We start from the raw sequence: 12,827 nt of genomic DNA, 5'->3' as shown, positions 1-12,827 counted from the left end.
GAAATCAATCAATACAATTTATACCAACAAACTAAAGAAGAGAAACCATAAATCATTTAAAAAATGCAAAAGAGCACTTGGCGAAATTTGACATCCATTCATGAAAAAACTCTCAGCAAACTAGGAATAGCAAGGAACTTCCTTAATCTGATGAGGGACCTTGTTATAGGAAGAGGAAATTTGGACAGACAGAGAAAAAGTTGTGAGAGGACCCAGTGACAAGGCAGCTATGTGCAAGCCAAGGAAAGAGGGCTCAGATGAAATCAAACGTTCCAACACGCTGACCTTGGACTTCAACCCTTCAAAGCTGTGAGAAATATATTTTTGTGGCTTCTGTATCTAGTCTGTGGTACTTTGTTATGGCAGCCTTAGCAAACGAATACAGGTATCCACAAAGAAACAACAGCTAACATCATACTTAATGGTGAAACATTGAATTATTTTCTACTAAGACTGGGAACAAAGCAAGGATGCCCCCTTTTAACATTACTATGCAAAATCATAGTGAAAGCCCTAGGCAGTGCATTAATATAAGAAAAATAAATAAGTAGTATACAGATTAGAAAGGGAGAAATGATACTATCCCTTTTAATGCACTACAGAATTATGTACATAATCCTTAGGGATCTATAAAAAGGCTCTTATAACTAACAAGTGAGTTTACAGAGGTCACAGGATACCTGGTCAATATACAAAAATAAATTTCTTTTTATTATTATTTTTTATTAAAAATTTTTTAATGTGTATTTATTTTTGAGAGAGAGAGAGAGACAGAGAGAGAGAGAAAGAGAGAGACAGAGAAGGAGTGGGTGAGGGGCAGAGAGAGAGGGAGACATAGAATCTGAAGCAGGCTTCAGGCTCTGAGCTGTCAGCACAGAGCCCAACGTGGAGCTCGAACTCACAAATCATGAGATCATGACCTGAGCTGAAGTCAGATGCTTAACTGACTGAGCCACCCAGGCACCACTAAAAATAAATTATCTTTCTATACATTAACAATAACAACTGAAAATTGAATAAAAATGGTACCAAAAAATCTCCAAAAATACAATACAAAAAAAAAATAAAATAGGAAGGATCTATCAAAATATATACAGAACCTGTATATATATATGTGTATATACACATATATATATGCACACACACACACACACACACACATATATATATATATATATATATATATACACATCTGTCTATCTATCTATACACAAAATCTATACAGAAACCTGGATTGAAGATTCAATATTGTTAACGTCAAAATACTCAAGTGATCTATAGACTTAATGCACTCCTGATCAAAATCTGAATGTTTTTTTGCAGATAGTAACAAAGTACGAAATTTATATGGAAAGGAAAAAGAACTAGAAAAGCCAAAACAGCTTTGAATGTGAACAAAAATGCTAGGAGAACTCAGCCAATTTTAAGGCTTACTATAAAGCTATAGAAATCAAGAAGACTGTGTGGTACTAGGGTAGACACACAGACACATAGATCAACAGATCAGAATAGAGAGACCAAAAATAGACCGACACGGATAATGGTCAAATGGCTTTTAACAAAAGTGCAAAAGCAATTCAATGGAGAGGAGAGTCTTTTCAACAAATGGTGATAAAATAATTAAACATCCATGGCCAAACAAACAAACACACATTCCCTCCCCCCACAAAAAAACCCTCCGATAGACCCTAGCCTTGCACTCAAAAATTAACCCCAAGTCATAGATCATAGATCATAGACTTGAATGTGAAAAATAATACTGCTAAATTTCTAGGACAAAGTCTTTGTGATCTTGGATTATGCAAAGAGTTCTTAGAATGGATTATTTGGTATCTGTGTAATGACAAAAGCACAATTAAAAAAATGGATAGGTTAAACTTCATCAAAATTAAAAATTTCTTTACCAAAGTCACTTTCACTTTTCATGAAAAGACAAACCAAAAACAGGCTGAAAATATTTTAAATCACACATCTGATAAAGACGTACTAAATATATATGAAACTCTCAAAAGTAACATTAAGAAAGCAAACACTCAGTTAAAAATGGGCAAAAAATCAGATTAGACACTTCACCAAAGAACACACATAGCAGGCAACAAATGCATAAAAATGTTATTAGAAAGAAGCAGATTAAAATGATAAGGTATCACTATATACATATTAGGATGGGAAAAACAAACAGATGAACAACAACAAAAAACTCAGACAAGTGCTGGTGAAAATATACAAGTGGAGCTCCCATATATTGCTAGTGGGAATGCAAAATTAGAGACAGACACTTCAGAAAATAGCCTAGAAGTTCCTCATAAAGGTCAGTATACACGTATACTACCTAGAAATGATTCCATAGTGACACTCAAAAGAAATAACTTCTGTTCCCACAAAAAACTTTGCAGGTATTTTATTCATAATTTTCCCAACCGGAAATAACCCAAATGTTTTTCAATGGGAGAATTCATAAACATTTATGATACTTCCAAGAACTGGAATGCTATTGAGCAAGACAAAGGAAAAAATTACTGCCAGATATAACAACATAGGTGAACTTCAAATGCATTAGGCTGAATGACAGCAGCAAGACGAAGAAGACAACATACTCTGTGATTCTGATTTCTGGACAAGGTAAAACTAATGGGAAGAGAAAAATGGGACAGTGGTTTTGAGGAGCTGGTCACAGAGGACATTATTTGGGAGTAACGGAACTCCTCTGTACCTTGCTTATAGTAGTGTCAAAATTGTAGAATTGTACATCAAAAAGAGTGCATTTTACTGTACATAAATTAAAAAGTGAATAGAGCAAAACAAAAAAATCATGAAGACATAATCAGGAATATCAGACATAGGGTCACCTGAGTGGCTCAGTCAATTGAGCATCTGACTTTGGCTCTGGTCATGATCTCATAGTTCGTGGGTTCCAGCCCCACAGGGGGCTCTGTGATGACAGCTCAGAGCCTGGAGCTTGCTTCGGATTTTCTGTCTCTCTCTCTGCCCTTCCCCTGCTTATGCTCGCTTTCTCCCTAAAATAAGTAAATAAACATTAAAAAAAAAAGAATATCAGATATAAAGTAGGAGAAAGTATTGTAGAGGTGTATTAAGTAATTAATAGAATTTTATTTTTTATGTTTTTTTGGTATTTTTAAAATGTTTTTAGTGTTAATTTTTAAAATTTGTTATGTTACGGTTTCCTTTCTTCCACAAAAGAAAACTTGGATCAGCCTGTTGGCATTCAATATATTTTTGTCTAAAAAAAAATAAAGGTAGGGGCACTTGGGTGGCTCAGTTGGTTAATCATCCCACTCGGTTTTGATTCAGGTCATGATCTCACAGTTGTTGGTTTCAAGCCCCAAGTCAGACTCTGTGCTGACAGCACTAAGCTTGCTTGGGAGTCTCCCTCTCTCTTTCTCTCTCTGCCCCTCCCCACTTGTGCTTGTTCTAGCTCTCTCTCAAAATAAATAAACATTAAAAAATAAAGATAATGGGGGCGCCTGGGTGGCTCAGTCAGTTAAGCGTCCGACTTCAGCTCAGATCATGATCTCACGGTCCGTGAGTTCGAGCCCCGCGTCGGGCTCTGGGCCGATGGCTCAGAGCCTGGAGCCTGCTTCCGATTCTGTGTCTCCCTCTCTCTCTGCCCCTCCCCCATTCATGCTCTGTCTCTCTCTGTCTCAAAAATAAATAAACGTTAAAAAAAATTAAAAAAATAAAGATAATGATTTGTAATGTAATACTTAATATTAACTTGTGATACATTAAAAAAAATTAATGTTTATTTTTGAGAGAGAGAGATAAGACTGAGTGTGAGAAGGGGAGGGGTAGAGAGAGAGGAAGACACAGAATCCAAAGCAGGCTCCAGGCTCTGAGCTGTTGGCACAGAGCCTGCCATGGGGCTCAAACCCGCGAACTGCTAGATCATGACCTGAGCCAATCATGACCTGAGCGGGAAGCCTGACGCTTGACTGACTGAGCCACCCAGGTGCCCCTAACTTTTGATACTTAAAAAAACAAAACAAAACAAAACAATATGTCAGGGCTCCTGGTGGATCAGTTGGTTGAGTGTTTCTGCTCAGGTTGTGATCTCATGGTGGTGGGATTGATCCCAGAGTTGGACTCTGTGCTAAGCATGGAGCCTGCTTGCCATCCTCTCTCTCTCCCTGTCCTTCCACTGCTCTCTCTCTCTCAAAAAAAAAAAAAAAAGTCAAACATTTTGAATTCTCTGAATATCCCAGTTTAATTTTAATTTGTAACTTTAATTTTTTACACATTAAAACACTCATAATTGAAGTATACTTATTTTATGTACAGTGAGTTAGCATGAAGGTATGTATCTTGAATATCTGCAATTAAGGTAGGCCTCTTGGATGATCCACTCAGGGAGGTTCACTTCATCCAACTTAATAGAACCTCTATCTTTCACGCACTGACGAAAACACTGGTGGCACATATCGAGGCCATATTTATGGATCAGAAGGCACCATTTTGAGCAGATGTCTCAAGAACCGGGGCCAGATTTCCTGGGATGGCTCCAGGAGAGCTGCTGGTGACCCATCTCACTCTTTCGGATGCAATGAGTCAAAGGCCCAATTTAATTTCTAAATTGAAGACAATTTGCTGCTAACAGGGGTTCTGTAAATGGAAACAAGGAACATAAGAAATCATGTACAAACTTAATTTTGCCTTTCCTTTTTATTTATCTCTGACTCTCCTTCCCATTTGTGAATCTAACATTATGCAGCTATGTTCTTTTATGACTCCATTTTAGAACACAAAGTTTAATAATTATATTTGTTGGCAATATTTCTCCTCTTATATCAATCTTCTCATCCTGTGGAGTTTCAATATCAATTCGATAATCATTATACATCGGTACTATAATACTGTTTTCACACTTGTGTTCTTTCTTACGTTCAATCAGTGGTTCTCTTGAGTGCACATTCTCGATTTTTACAGAAAAATTAATTAACAAATTTCCCAAGGCTTTGTTAAACCTGAAAATATCTTTTTTTTTTAATTTTTTTTAACGTTTATTTATTTTTGGGACAGAGAGAGACAGAGCATGAACGGGGGAGGGGCAGAGAGAGAGGGAGACACAGAATCGGAAGCAGGCTCCAGGCTCTGAGCCATCAGCCCAGAGCCCGACACGGGGCTCGAACTCATGAACCGCGAGATAGTGACCTGAGCCGAAGTTGGATGCTCAACCGACTGAGCCACCCAGGCGTCCCTGAAAATCTCTTTCTGTTGTGCAAACAGATGAGTGACAATTTGTCTATATTCAGTCACTATGGGTGATATGTTATCCCCAGAGGTTTCTGAAACCGTGTCTCCCTGATTTTAATCAACAAATGTTATAAGGATTTGTGCTTGACACTTACCTAATATTGTTTTTTTTTTCACTCTACTTCCATATCTCTTAGAACATGCTTGATTTCAGTGCTTTTACTACTCAGGGATCTTATAATTCCTCCTGGTGTTGGTTCTGTTCCACTTCATTTTGATTTATTTTATTATTTATTGGCAATGTGCATAGGCTGTAGTTGGTTCCAGGGGCTGCTGAGATCCTCCCCTGTGCCTTAACATCCAGTGGCAGGGACCGGCCAGGCAGCAGTGGTGGCCAGAGCCAGAGGTGTGCACACGCTCTGCTGTGGGGGCCAGCTGCAGGTACCTGCATAGTGGCAGGGGCTGGTTGCAGACACACATGTACTGCTGGGACTCAGGCCGGGAAGCAAGAGCTGGGGCCAGCCGTGGGTTACGCTGGCAGCTGCAGGAGCACTGGGAGTCAGTGTACGTTACTCCGTTCTCTGGATCTTGCCGCAGTGCGTGGCAGTGGAGGCCGGTGACAGGATAGAAGGCTTGCTTCGGGCCCACAAGCACCCGTGAAGGGCCTGGGTGTGGTCGGTGTGCTTTCCTGGGGTTGCACAGTCTCCCTGAAGGTGTGTGCGCTGAAGTGGACACTGGTGGCAGGTGGCAGGTCAGTGGCATGAAAGCGCACAGCTGGAGGGGTGGTCCTGAGTACATGCCCGGTGGGGGGATCAGCTGTCGTGATCTAGAGTGGTGTCCTGTACCCATGAAGCTTCAGAGGCCTGGGCTGGCTGCCAGTGCAGTTCCCGGGCTCCAGCAGGGCTGGGGGCAGGGGGTGGGAGGTACTCAGATGGCTAACATCAGCAATTGCTAATTCCTGTGGGGCAAAAGCTAGTGAAATCTGCAGGGGGTCTGCGGTGGCCGCGCTGCCCATCACTTTCCTTTCACTGGTGAAGGCTGCTGGATTTGTCTGCAGAGCACGTCACTGTGAACCATGTTCACTCTTGCTGAGTGGCTGCTGCTGGAACCCCCTGCTTTTCTTCTTTGTTTCTAGCCGTCTCTATAGGTCTCAGCTTTGCCAGTCTGACTTGAGTGAGGTTTAAGTGGAACCTTTGCAAAGTGCCCTGAATGGCTGGGGAAGCTGGTTGTACACCCAACTCTTCTTTTCCCACTGGGGGTAACTCTTTTGAGCTGGAAGTTCCATTGTGGCTCTGAGCAATGCTGGCCCTCTGAGCAATGATGCAGGCAAAATGAAGCTGTTTTTCTTTTCTTCTTGTTCTGTTATTCTTAGACTTTTTGTTTTAATGTGTGGCTAAAGTTTCTTAGGTGGATTCCAGAGCTCCCCCAGTGCTGTCTCTGTTCATGGATAGCTCTCTAATTGTTGATCTCTTTTGGGGGAGGCATGTTGGATCTCCTACATTGTTGCTGTTTTGTCAATGTTCAGCTATTTCCCCACCTCCATCACATACTTTATAAATCAAATATTTTTTCATCCAGAAATTCTTATTATTTTTATTGCTTTTATTCTTAAGTTTCTTATCGCTGAAGAATATTTATATATCCATGATTAGTTTTGCTTGATTGTATATATTTGAATGTAATTTGTAAATCTTTTTGAATGATGAATATTTTTAAATTGTTATTACACGGGATTTAGTGGAAGAAAACTTTTGTCACTGATACTCATTCAACCATCATTGCTAAAGCTGCAAAATCATGTATAGTACACATTATTAATTTTTCTTATTAGTGTAAAGTCATAATTTTGAATATCAATTATAACTTGGAGCCATATAACAGTGAAAATTTCAAGGCGTGTTGACTTGTTGGCACTTAATAAGTGGCCATAGGCTAGAATGCTTGTGACGTTAAAAATAAATAAATAAATAAATAAATAAATAAATAAATAAATAAATAAAAAATAAAATTTAGGGGTGCCTGGGTGGTTCAGTCAGTTAAGTGTCCAACTTGGGCTAAGGTTATGATCTCACAGTTTGTGGGCTTGAGCCCTGTGTCAGATTCTGTGCTGACAACTCAGAGCTTGGATCCTGCTTAGAATTCTGTCTCTCCTTCTCTCTCTGGCCTTCCCATGCTCATGCTCTGTCTCTCTCTCTCTCTGTCTCTCAAAAATAAATACATGTTAAAAAAATAAATAAATAGAATGCTTTTTGAAGTGGTGCTTCTGTTTGTCATTTGTTTTTTCTCCTTGCTTTCAATATGCATGTTATCAAAACTATCTTCTTCCCTAAACAATGTATTCCTTCTGATATTGTGAGTTTCATTTGTCATGAACCAAGAACAAGTTAACCAAATTTAATATAATAACGCCTAAAATATGAACAATGGCTTCTGAGTAAGAACTTGAAAGCCTATTCTAAACGTGATCCATGTAACTTACAGCAAATGAACATTGTGACACTTAGTGCTGTGGTTCAGGGAATTATTTTCTTACTTATCTAGTATTTGCTACTCCTTAGATGTTTGGGATTTCCATATAAATATCATGTTATATAATATTTTCCAACTGTGTCCTCTGAGGCTTGTAGGTGATGCCTTTGTTGATTTCACTACACAAAAAGACAAATCTCCTTTGACAGAGAACCTGCATCTTCCTTCTCACCTCTTGCAAGTTGCAAGGATAATGAATGTTGCATTTAATGCTAATTCATCCTGACAGTCTTACCCAAATCTTGGAGATGAGCATTTCCCAGAGAACAGGGCTCTCTGCCCCATGAAATATGCTGGGACTTCTGGAAGTTCACATGATGGATCAAAGTGACTCAGCTAAGTGTTTTCAAGGACTGTTTGCCATCTTCTGGATGAAAATCATAAGTCCCACACTTAAAGTTGAAGAAATTTTGTGTAGGGCCCAAAAGAGACTGATAATGAATCACCAAATGATTTTACATGGAAAAAAAAAGAGTGAAGAGACCCAAGGTCACTTAGAAAAGATTCCAATGCCAACACAAAGAATATCACAGACGGTTTCTCCAAAGGGAGTGCCTTCCTATGGAGGCATTTCTTCCCCTGGGCTATGTTTAGCATATGAAAAAAGGTCCAGTTGAATAAGAAGATGCCAGTTGTTCTAGTAACTACTAGTTAGTGAGGTCATTAAGGATCAGTGATGCGGTTTGTCTAAGACAAAATGAAAAGACAAATATTAACATATTAATAAAGGAAAAGTGACAACTAGTTATGGATATTGTATACCCTATTGGATCTAGTGTCATTAATATAAAAAAAATTGAAGGAATGGAAGGTAGGTAAGGGAAAAAAAGAGAGACAAAACCACTAGCCCTATTAAGATGTTGGGGATGGTGAGAAAACACTAAGACACAAATGCAGATGAGAACATAGACTATCTAGGCAGTCAAGAGATCCACATATAGGGACCAAGGAAGATGAAAACATTTAAACTGTGGAAACAGTTTACATAACAAGAATATTGGAGAGTGGGTCATTCTAGGGTTAATTAACTCAGTGTCTTAACAGAATCATCAAATTCTCAGTTCTATCCATCTTTCTGTTCTGCCATTCTCATCTTTTTGGCTTATTTTTGTAAACTGTCACCACAACCCCAAGAGGCTATTGCAGATATAAGAGTTGAATAAAGATAAAATAATGTCCAGATAAGGGAATGGTTCTTACTAAGCTCTTATTATTAGTGAGGAATATCTTTTCCAGAATCCCCATAGCAGATCCCATTTGATCTTAGTGGCCAGGACTATGTCAAATGCCAGTTCCTGGCTAGGTGGACGAGAATGCCTCAGTGAGATATTACCGGTCATGATATTGCCCCTGTGCTTGGAGAAGAGTCAACACAGTATATAACATTTTATTATATGATACTCTACTATGTGACACTCAACTAAAGTGCCTGGCATAATCAATGTGAAATAATTACTAGATATTACTACAACTTTAGAAAACATATATGTATTTATTTACATTTGTGCTTATATTTATATGATATACAAGATTATATATGTATATATTTGTTGTTGTTGTTGAGAGAGAGAGAGAGAGAGAGCGCATAAAACAGGGGAGAGGGCAGAGGGAGAGAAAGAGAGAAAATCTTAGGCAGGTCCCAGGCTCAATGTGGAGCCACCCCACAACCCTGGGATCATGACATGAGCTGAAATCAAGGGTCAGACACTCAACCACCTGAGCCACCCAGGCTCCCATAGAAAAAATATTTTTAGCAAATGTTTGCTGTATTAAGAATATTGAAATCTGTTGGAGAGAATAAGAGAAACAAATAATTCAGGAAGATAAGTGAAACTCAACATTGATCATAAGTAAGGAAGTAATTTCTGAGGAATGCTAGACATAGAGTAAACCAAAGGAGTTAGCAAAGAGAGTATACATGCATGGGACATAGATATGAAAAGAAAAGGGAAGAACCTAATAAAGTTACTGAATATTTATGACTTACAGGTTATATCACCTTGGACATCCACTCTGATCCTATGTTTCCTTTCCTGAAATAAACAAATCAAAGTTATGGCTACTCAGCTAGTTATTGGTGAGTTAGAATTGTGGCAAGTATTTGTTTTTGATAGAAAAAGAGTGTGTTTATTCCAGACATCTTTCATCTGCTAAACTCTATTATTCAATCTCAATTCTGGTATTTATAACCCTATTGACTGTTTAGGGAGGATGGGTGAAGGAAGGGAGAAAGAGAGGAAGAGAAGAGTGTACATACACATTGCCTAATAAAAAACTCAGGTAGTGGTCATTCTACTCCACTTGTACACCGTCCTAAGTGTGTGTGTGTGTGTGTGTGTGTGTGTGTGTCTGTGTGTGTGTGCGCATGTGTGTGCGTGTGTGTGTGTGTTTTATTGAGGTTTAACTAATATTAGTTTCAGGTGTACAATATAACAATTCAATATTTGTGTATATTATGAAATGATCACCACAATAAGTCTAGCTAATGTCTGGTCCTAAGTGTTCTAACTTACTCTATCTTTTTCTCCATGATTCTCACTACATGTTTTAAAATGATTCAATAAGCTGTGATTCAAGCATTTTAATTTGGTGAGTGACTCTTTCTGGAACAGTTTGCCTAGTAGTAATAAACTCAAAGGCTACCATAACATCACAGTAATTGCCTTTTGAGACAATAAGTTTATATGCAGAACAGGAGAGGTGAAAAGGACAAAGATTACTTACTTCAGCTCCAGTATTTCATACCTGGGAAATATGCAGCAGTGGACAGATTTTAAAATTTATGCCCACCCATGTTGAAACCTAAATCATAAGATAGTAATTCCAACTAACACTTCATTTTTTCACTGATATTAGTTCATTGTGAATACAAAAAGGAAGGAAATAACTTTAAAAAACAAAGGTAGTAGTGTTTTGGGTTTAAAAACTTTTTAGTTACAATTCACATAATGATTCTGTTCCTTTTATAAAGGAATATTATTCTTTTTATTACTTTCTGATGAGGGCGTGCTCTCTGATAATTTATTTTTCTGATTCTTTTATATAAGAATTTTACTCTATAAAATCAGAACTGCTTACTGTGTCTCATGTTTAAATTATGGGAACTTCAGAGAAAGAAGTTTGCTTGATAATTAGATATATATGCTGGTCAAGATGGCTTAGTGATTTCATGTTTTTCTCCAAATACATAGCAATAATAGACAAATGATGAAAGAGTTAACCAAAAATTAGATAAATCTTACTATTGATTAATGATGGAGGAGGATAATCTATTAGGCTTTGGATCCACAGGTATGTAATAGTAGCTTTGAGTTCTGTTCCTGTATTATAAAGGGGACCAAAGGGCTCATGGGAACAGTGATGAGGGCTTTTTATACTGTTGGGATTTGGCAAATAGGGGAATGGTAAGGTACCAACAAAGATCATTGTTATCATGAATGAGCATACATACCCTCGTGCTCTACGTCTAGATTTGACATATCACTGCAGGACCATTAATTCAAAGTACCATTATAAGACTTGGTACTGAAAAGACAGCCCTGAGGCTGGATAGGAGAAGCATAGAGGGAACAAAAGTAAGATCAAAGTAACAGAAATTCTTTGATTCACAATAAACCTATTAACATAATTCTAAAAATGCATGAAGAAACCTAATATTAAACAAGATAACAAAAATACAGAAATCTTTTTGTTTAAGCAAGTAAGGAGAAAATATAGTCAGTACACAGAATCATACTAGATAAGATTAGTCTTAAGGAACATTTTTACAATAAGTCAGTGTAAATGCTCTCCATAATAGGCTAATTGGCCCCCAGATTAGGCACCCACCATGAATGATTATAAATTGTGTAAAAAATTACATGAAATTATTCTTTTCAGAATCTGGATAGAGGGTACAAGGGTGTGATTCCTCAGTTGTGTGTAACTCACAATGTGAGCTGTTTTATGGCCCTGACTTTCTTATGGGAGATACTCTCTGATCTACTGTGCAAGTAGAGGGAACCCAAATAAAGCATACTGGTCTTGCTGAGCTGGTGCAGCAGAGATAGACTTTGAGATAGGAAAGGAGCTGGCTTTTCCGAGGAAAGTTACCAGAATGGAGGACACTGCAAAGAAAAGGAGTTCATACAACTTAAGTTGCACATGCTCAGAACAAAATTCCACAAGAATAGGCAAACAAACAAATAATTATTGAGGATGAAAACTGCTGGGAAACTGAGAAGGCATCAATTTCTGTAGCTTCACGGGGCTGGGAGATGGCTGAAATCTGACTAATCAGGAAGAGTGGAGAGATCTTAGAGAACACTTAGGATTTCAGTAGAGTTCTCAGGCAGACCACCCTTTAAGAATAGAGCCAAACTATCCCTAGTGTAAAGATGATTCTAGACCAGCCTAACAAAGTTTACAAACGTTTTAAAGAATTGAGCAGAGTTACAAATAATTAACTGCTTGACAGAACAAACCTTAAAACTCAAGGAAGACAACAAAACTCAGACATGCAACAATGTAAAGCCATAATGTCCAGCATACAATAAAAATTACTATATAGGTGAAGAAGCAAAAAGAATGTGACTGACCCATAGCTGAAAAAAAATTAACAAACAAACAAACAAAACAAAATAGATGCAGCATTACGGAAATAATGTACTTAGCAGACAAGGACTTTAAAATAGCTATTACAGACATATTCAAGAAATTAAAAGCAAGTATGGATATAATCAGAGAACAAAAAGAAATCTCAACAGAAAATTAGAAATCATAGAAAAGACCAAATGGAATTTTTGAACTGAAAAATATGATATATAAAATGAAAAATACCATCATTTCTACAACTGCAAACTTCAGTGTCCTTTCAGTTCTAAATAAAAAATTACACAATTTCTTTTATGTGAGCTTAAAAATGAAAAGGAAATATAAATATCCAGGAGTTAATCATACCACGAAGGCTTTGGAATCAAGAATTAGAAAATCATCAGAAAGTAAGGCAGCTATCTCTCAGCCTAACTGTGATCTGATGGCCTTGTGTCTCTTTTTCCTTTTGTATATGTTTTCAAAATTCACTCTGTGCTTTATGGTTATCTCCACAA

General features: G+C 37.8%; 1 pseudogene; it reads right to left on the bottom strand.

The window, feature by feature from the left end:
• Positions 1-4,303: 4,303 nt before the first annotated feature.
• On the bottom strand, positions 4,304-4,549 carry LOC128314269 (40S ribosomal protein S29-like; annotated as a pseudogene).
• Positions 4,550-12,827: the final 8,278 nt, after the last annotated feature.

The sequence above is a fragment of the Acinonyx jubatus genome, chromosome B1, assembly GCF_027475565.1.
Source record: "Acinonyx jubatus isolate Ajub_Pintada_27869175 chromosome B1, VMU_Ajub_asm_v1.0, whole genome shotgun sequence".
Classification (NCBI taxonomy): domain Eukaryota; kingdom Metazoa; phylum Chordata; class Mammalia; order Carnivora; family Felidae; genus Acinonyx; species Acinonyx jubatus.
Note: the sequence above shows the minus strand (reverse complement) of the source record. Positions and strands in the feature narration are given on the sequence as shown.